The sequence below is a fragment of the Cimex lectularius genome, unplaced genomic scaffold (genome assembly GCF_000648675.2).
Source record: "Cimex lectularius strain Harlan isolate CLEC.00 unplaced genomic scaffold, Clec_2.1 scaffold438, whole genome shotgun sequence".
NCBI lineage: Eukaryota > Metazoa > Arthropoda > Insecta > Hemiptera > Cimicidae > Cimex > Cimex lectularius.
The window spans coordinates 12589-19674 of NW_019394146.1; the positions used below are offsets into that span (position 1 = coordinate 12589).

Below are 7086 nucleotides of genomic sequence, written 5' to 3' on the forward strand. Positions count from 1 at the left end.
AGCTTTGGCCTAAAAATATCTATCTATTTACTAACCGCGTATTGTAAGTAATATTCATCGAGATACATATTAGTTAGTAATTTTTATGGCTTAGCTACGGACGGAGTGTAGAAAAATTTTGTTTTCTGAAATGACTGATAAGAACGTGTTCTTGATAAACGTAAAGCAGAGGCAATACTCCCTACATTTAAAAATTTATTCAACAAACTGTACGTCAACGTGTATTATACAGTTTCTGATTCTAAGAGGCTAAAAGGGCCTAATTATGTGAGCTTAATTAAATTGATCCGAGAAACGGGTAAAACCAATGTTAGGTTTGATAACGACCAGTTAAGTTAATTAAGGTAAAAAGACTTGGAATGAGACATCACTGAAGATTACCCTTTCACGAATTTCTAATTGGTGTTTACTTTCTTGTTATTAAGCAATTAGGAGTCACTCGATCATTCGGCGTGATGGCTAACACTCTTTCTGATATCTTCTCCACGATTTCGGTCTCTTTTGACCATTTCAAACTTTTAAAACACAAGTCTAAAGAATGATTTTAGGTCTGTTTGGAATGCACCTATTGGTTGATTTGAGTTAAGAGTATAAATAAAAACCCAAACAATCACCGTTTCGGAATTTTGTTATATTTATCATCTGGTCTGTTATCTACAATAACACAATCATACACAAAATTAATAATTAAACTTCAATTCGGCAAAAAAGACGAAATTTTAACATTTAAATGTGGGTATCAGTGAGTAAAACAAACATTTTTAAAAACATTGTTTGGCAGATTTAAAATTCTTCCCTAACTGTTGAACACCACGGTATGAGGCACGCGAAGAGATTCATAGAAGGGCCATCCGCAAACCTTACAAAGAATTACTGAAAGGCAATCGCAACCGAACCAGGATTCTAGTTCCAAGAATTCCATCTAAAAAGGCACATTCAAATAGAAGTAAAGACAGAAGAAGCTGTACAAATACTGCCAGGAAGAAGAGTAGACAGCAGAACACATTTTATATTTCTGTAAGGGCTATGAAGGTGCAGATTCTGTCAAGTAGGAGAGGGAAAGTCGCTAGCAACATCCTACACTAAGGATTCCCTTGCAAGGCTATGGAGGCTGATCAACAATCTGAAGTTAGCCAAATTAAAATTACCTGGTTTAAAACTAGCACAATAGATCTACTCAGGTCAAGGTGCCAAAGACCTTGTGGCCACCTCTTTTATCCCTATCACTTATGTCAGGACGAACCGTTATGATCAGAGATCGAGGCCAGGGTTTCCGGTGTTTTTCCATTGGAAAAGCCCGTTTTGAAGTACTTTGGGCTTGAATTCAGGGCTGTTGATATACCAACCCAAGACCTTCCAGTGATGGAGTCGATAAAATGTGAAGAGTGAACTTACCCTAAACCGAGTGGCGCAATTAAAAAATGTAATTGTAAGGGGAGCAAACATTCATTATTATTCTCCCACTTCACACCACTAATGAAACTTGACTAAAAAGGAGAATTAGAAAGGATGTCGCGGAGCCATTTTCTCCTCAGACGACTTATAGTCGACTTATAGTAGGGATGACTTCTATTTGACAAGTTTTGGGCAAGCTATTTGGGTGATGGGAGAGGTTATGGTGGAATGGTAAATATTTGAGAAATTAATTTGCGGATAACTGCGACTTAAGGTCGTCTATGGTAGGTAGCTTTTGGGACAGACACCGAGCATTTATAACTGATCTGTGGATTATATTCTGTATGTCCAAATCAGTTGTAGAACCGCTTTATAGACTCAAACCTTGTCTAACTTGTTCATCCTATAAGTTTGTTGTGTAGTGTTGGAGGCACCAAACTGTAGAAAAAAAGAGTAGGCTGTTTAGGTCTTGCCGGTTTAGTCATGTATGCTGATTCCACGTGAGATTAGGTGGAACCCAAGGTAACGAATCAAGTCGGATTTGGAGATAAAATCTTTTTTTAATATCGTGAGTGGAGTTTTGCTCCTGAGTGTAAATTTGGCATGGACGCACTAGCTTTCATTTTTCATTTTCCATTGTCTACACAAATCTCTCTTTGATGTGTCTCTGCAGACCTTCCGAAGCAACCGCAGGATCGGGTCAGAGGAATAGCTACGTCATCGGCAAAGGTGCTAGGAGGGTGGTAGATGTAGTGATAACATCTGCAGTACAAAGGATATTAAGGATTGGTGCATTAGAATGTCCGTACTAACAGCGACGGTTCAAAATGTTATCGTTAAACGTGCATAAAAAATCTACGTTCATCGTTCATTTAAAAACAATTTAATAATATTATTAAGTTTCTTCCTCTTTCAGTTACAATCTGAGCGTTCTCCCTCGCCTTTTCTCTATTTAGGCACTGTTTGTTTCTTTCCGACGGCCGTACCCGGGTGTTCTGTCGCGTAACAAAACACTTTTTGTAAGGGAGTTGTTCTCGATCAGATTTCCTATTTACGTTCCTCCAAGGGAAACAAACGGCATTTACGGTGATTGTTGATCCGACTAAAACGGTCCAGACGGAGATCGCCTCTTTTATTTTTGGGGCGTCTGCTATTTTGAGCACTGACGAATAATTGTCGCACCTTTGTTAATCGCCATGGCACTTCTCGCCTTAATTTATGTTTATCGCTTAACACAAATGGTGAAAAAGATTACAAAACCGATATCTATAAACAAACTGTTTAAACGGATATGTGACTTATAAAAGTACAAAACTTACATTAAAAACTCAAGCTTAAATTAAAACCATTATATTTCGTGGTCCGATTAACCAAATAACTCCTTTCAAATAATTACTCTTTTTATGTAAGGTATTGTTTGAGATGAAAAAGTTAATGTCACGAGTGGGATTCGAACCCACGACCTTCGGCTCAATACGCCGCTGCTCTACCACTTGAGCTATCGTGACCTTGATCCACTCGGACACCAACGCCCCATCTCAACTTATAACCTTTCGAATTTTCCCTCCTTTTTGCCATTTTTCAAATGTCGTATAATCAGGATTCGATTCTCGGCATTTGTAGGGGCCATGGAGAGCTGTTAGTGAAGATATACTTCGTTTTACTTATTAAATCCATTAGAGTTCGTGGTCCGATTGATCAAATAACTTCTTTCAATTAATTAATCTTTTTATGTAAGGTATTGTGGTTGAGATGAAAAAGTTAGTGTCACGAGCGGGATTCGAACCTACGACCTTCGGCTCAATATGCCGCTGTTCTACCACTTGAGCTATCGTGACTTCGATCCACTCGATCCACCACTTAAATTAAAAGTAAAGCTCTAGTGAGAATAGATTAGACGGGGTAAGGGAATTCATGATATATGAAATTTTAAAATTGTGAATAAAAATATTTACCAAGCAACTTGCTTATTCAATACTTTTTACCAAAATATATTAAACACACACGCGCGCACGCACACACACACCGATCAATATTATTGATTACACCTTTTCTTATCGACATTGTATTAACAGAAAATACCAAACCTGAAATCAAGGATGCCTTTTTTTGAACGCATGCTTTTTAGCTACGATCCATTTTCTACACGGCATGCATTGAGTAAATGTTGCCAATAATATTAATCGCGTAAGTTTTAAGATTATTGACTCTGAATTTGAAGCAACAGCGTCAATAATATTGATAATATTTGGCCGACGTAGTAATAGATAAAGGCATATTATGGCACAAGCAGCTGTCAGAGTTAGGTAGGCTATACGGTGTAGGAGTAAGTAGGGATGAACTGAAGTCCTCTAATACCACGGACCTGATTAAAAAAATGGGAGGAGAGCAAAAGGAAAGACCTGGTAACCCGCAGGAGAAACAGCTTACATCACAACTTGTACGCAAGACTGGATTTTCACTTAGGGCGAAACTACATGGAGTGCTCTGATATGACAGCCTATGAGGTGTCTCTGGTCTTGAGGGCGAGGGGTGAATTACTTCAGCCGAACTGCCAACCGTGGAGACAGGACCGCGCCATCATTTGCTCCTTATATAACCTCAACGTCCCGGAGGACACTCTCCACTTCATGGGAGTGTGCCCCATTCTGAGAGAGTTCCGCCAAAGGTACTTTGGGAAACTGAAGCTGGATGTAGAAGTCATTGCAATCCTCAACGGAAGGGATAACTGGAGGAAATTAGTGGTGTACCTCACTCACGCCCTGCGGTACCGAAAATACCTGGTTGACCAATTCAATTTTTAAAATCAAAGTTCATTCTAAAGATACAAAAATAGGGATTCATTCAAGATTCAAAAATTGATAAAGCAACTCGACAGACGGCTAAGGCCATTGTCAATTTAGCTTTTTCTTTGGAAATGTAAAGTTAATGTAAATACTTTGTGTAAATAAAGCCTTTATTCATTCATTCATTCATATTGATCATATCTGGCGGTGGTTGGACTATGGTCGTATGCCAGATTATGTTGAAAATAATGCTTGATCTCCAGTATTATGGTATCGGCGGAAGTCACTACCACTTCGACGACTGGGATGTAGGTAGGTTTTGCAGACTTCTTTTACAGTTGCATTATTCAAAGGCAACGAAGCTAAATTTAAGTTGCAGAAGTAAAAACTTTGAATCAACATGTTATAATCGAGATTATGGTCAAAATGGACTAATAGCTTTGTAAATCAAAAGTATAAGTTATGCCTAAGCGAATTTGATTTTGTTTAATGTAATGGTAAAGTTTTTAATAGATGAAAAGTTATGTACAGGATGAGTCGCTCGTATGACAAAGTTCAGATGCTTCTTCACCTCAAATGCAACCAAATAGTACGTATGAACCATGGTCCTATTCTCCAACCGTTTCGCAGATATTCAAAATTTTGTCTTTTTTTTTAACTATCTATGGTTTTCCTCTAAAATCTACTCGTCGCTCTTGGACTATTCATTTTGGGGGACATGGAAAAAGCGTTGAAAAGTTCCTTAAATTCCCGTCGGCCGCAGTTCTCCAGTTGGTCGTCGGATGCGCACATCTGTTTTGTATATATATTTATGTTTTTCCTTTCTATTTGATAGATGACAAACTGAGTTATAAACGAGAGGGCAAAAAGTCAGTAATCAGATCGAGACGCAATAAAAAAAACTCGTAAAAGACTAGAAAAATAGTAAAAACCACGCACAGGGCCGGCGATGACCTCAGCGGTTTGTCGACCCAAAAACCTCCCACATTATATCTATATGGTAAAATAATTTACTTGATGTGAAAGCGCTATGCGTGTAAGTGAGCTAGAGGTGAGTACCTTTAAGTAGAGAGGTGAGGTATCACGTCCCATCCAAAGTTCAGCGATTTTTGCAGGGTCATCGACAAATATGATACCTTGTGGCCTATTCACTAACGCAGGGCACTTTTCCTTCATAACTACATTCAGACGACTATGTTGTTACCAGTCTATTAAACGACAGTTTCTTCCAAAAGAACCAGTTTAAAATTAGAGGTGTCTTAGGTCTCTTCAATGATGCGGAGCGGAATTCACTTTTCAAAACGAATCCTGATATTTGAATCACAGATGAGGTTTCTTGAATTTTCTTAACCTCGCCCACTCGAGAAGCCAGTAAGGTATACCGTGCTTAATTTAAAAATAGTAGTTCTAAGTAAGATGTCATCCTTCCTGATGGACTGGAGAAACCACCTTTGACTTTCTCACTAACGTCTTCGTCATTATGATAACTCATTGCAACTTTTTATAAAGTTTTTGTTTTTGCGAAACTATCACTTTCTTAAAGAAAACCAGACAGCAGAAATGGATCTAATTTGTTCCTTGGTAAATGGAAAGAATAAATCACCTTAAAATTGTATTAAATTTACTACTTAGTAATGACAAATAGGGTTAAATCTATTGTTTTCATTTTTTATATTTTTGATTACGTGACTAATTTTGAAAGTAACATTGTATAAGATAATGAACAGTCAATTTCCTGTAGTTATACTATTACCTCCTTTAAAATGATGGCTTTATAAAAAAAATGGTTGGAATAATTTAATTTCCTGACTTTTGAAAGTGCTATTAGCAGGGACATAGAAGATTTAATAACTTTGGTAGAACAATATGTAGATTGTTGGAAAACGTTAGATGTAATTCAACGTAAGCTCATTATAAATCAGGGATCAGAGAAACGGGCTGCTGATATTTATTTTCGAATATATTACAAAAACCACTTATAACTAGCTTCATCAATTACCCTTTTGAAATAGACTCACTTGGTTCTCGCTGGCTAATCTCACTTGCATGAATCCCCGCTGATTTATCAACATTTTATGACCTCATTAAACTCTTTCATGAGAAATTTATTCGACCCGAAACGGCTTTTGTAATTCGAATTGAGCAACGTGGCATTGCATTCAAGGTGGCGCATCGAAATTTGGCCAAATTCGATTATACTTTAAAGTATAAAGAATAGTTACAGTTTTGGGTTTTTATTGCCTCGTCGTTGATTCTAAACGAATCTCAGTTGACTTCCTGTATAATTAAGCTTTTCGTTTAATTACACAATGAATAATTAGAGCGATCACACAAGCTCATCATGTTTATGCAATTAGGACTTAGGGTTTAATTACACGATTCAGGGTTTTTTGTTGTAACTAATGGTTTAATGATTTTATTCCTCTTCGCGCCATTGTGATCGTATAGTAGAGTTTTTCTGCTTGCAATAAATAAATATGAATTGGAATCATCTTACTAAATTGTTAGTAAATTCCATTGTAAGTTCCGAACGGTTTTCAGATGCTGTACAAAGTCCCAAAGTGGACACATAAAAAAATCATAGAATCATAATGGTAATATATTTATGCTAAACAAAGATAAATTTTAATACTTGATAAACGCTTTGGGAAATCAATGCCAACACTCAAAAATATTCAAAATCTTGTTCATCTTTCATGACATTTTGGTAGCTTTTATATAAAGACTTTCATACTGCAATCAAAATATTTCTAAGTTTCTTACTAAAAAATAAATTATTGCCTCTAATCAATATTGGTTCCAGTTTGGCACATTTAAAGATCAAGCTTGATTTGTCATATCCCACTTTATAATATGACTTGATTAATAACAGACATTTTATTGGTTTATTTCTCGACACAAAAGA

At 36.8% G+C, this 7086-nt stretch overlaps 1 non-coding gene across 1 annotated transcript; it reads right to left on the reverse strand.

Moving 5' to 3' along the window:
* Positions 1 to 2830: 2830 nt before the first annotated feature.
* Positions 2831 to 2903, reverse strand: Trnan-auu. Its single transcript has one exon. It is a non-coding gene; the product is annotated as a tRNA-Asn (tRNA).
* Between the last annotated feature and the right edge of the window lie 4183 nt (positions 2904 to 7086).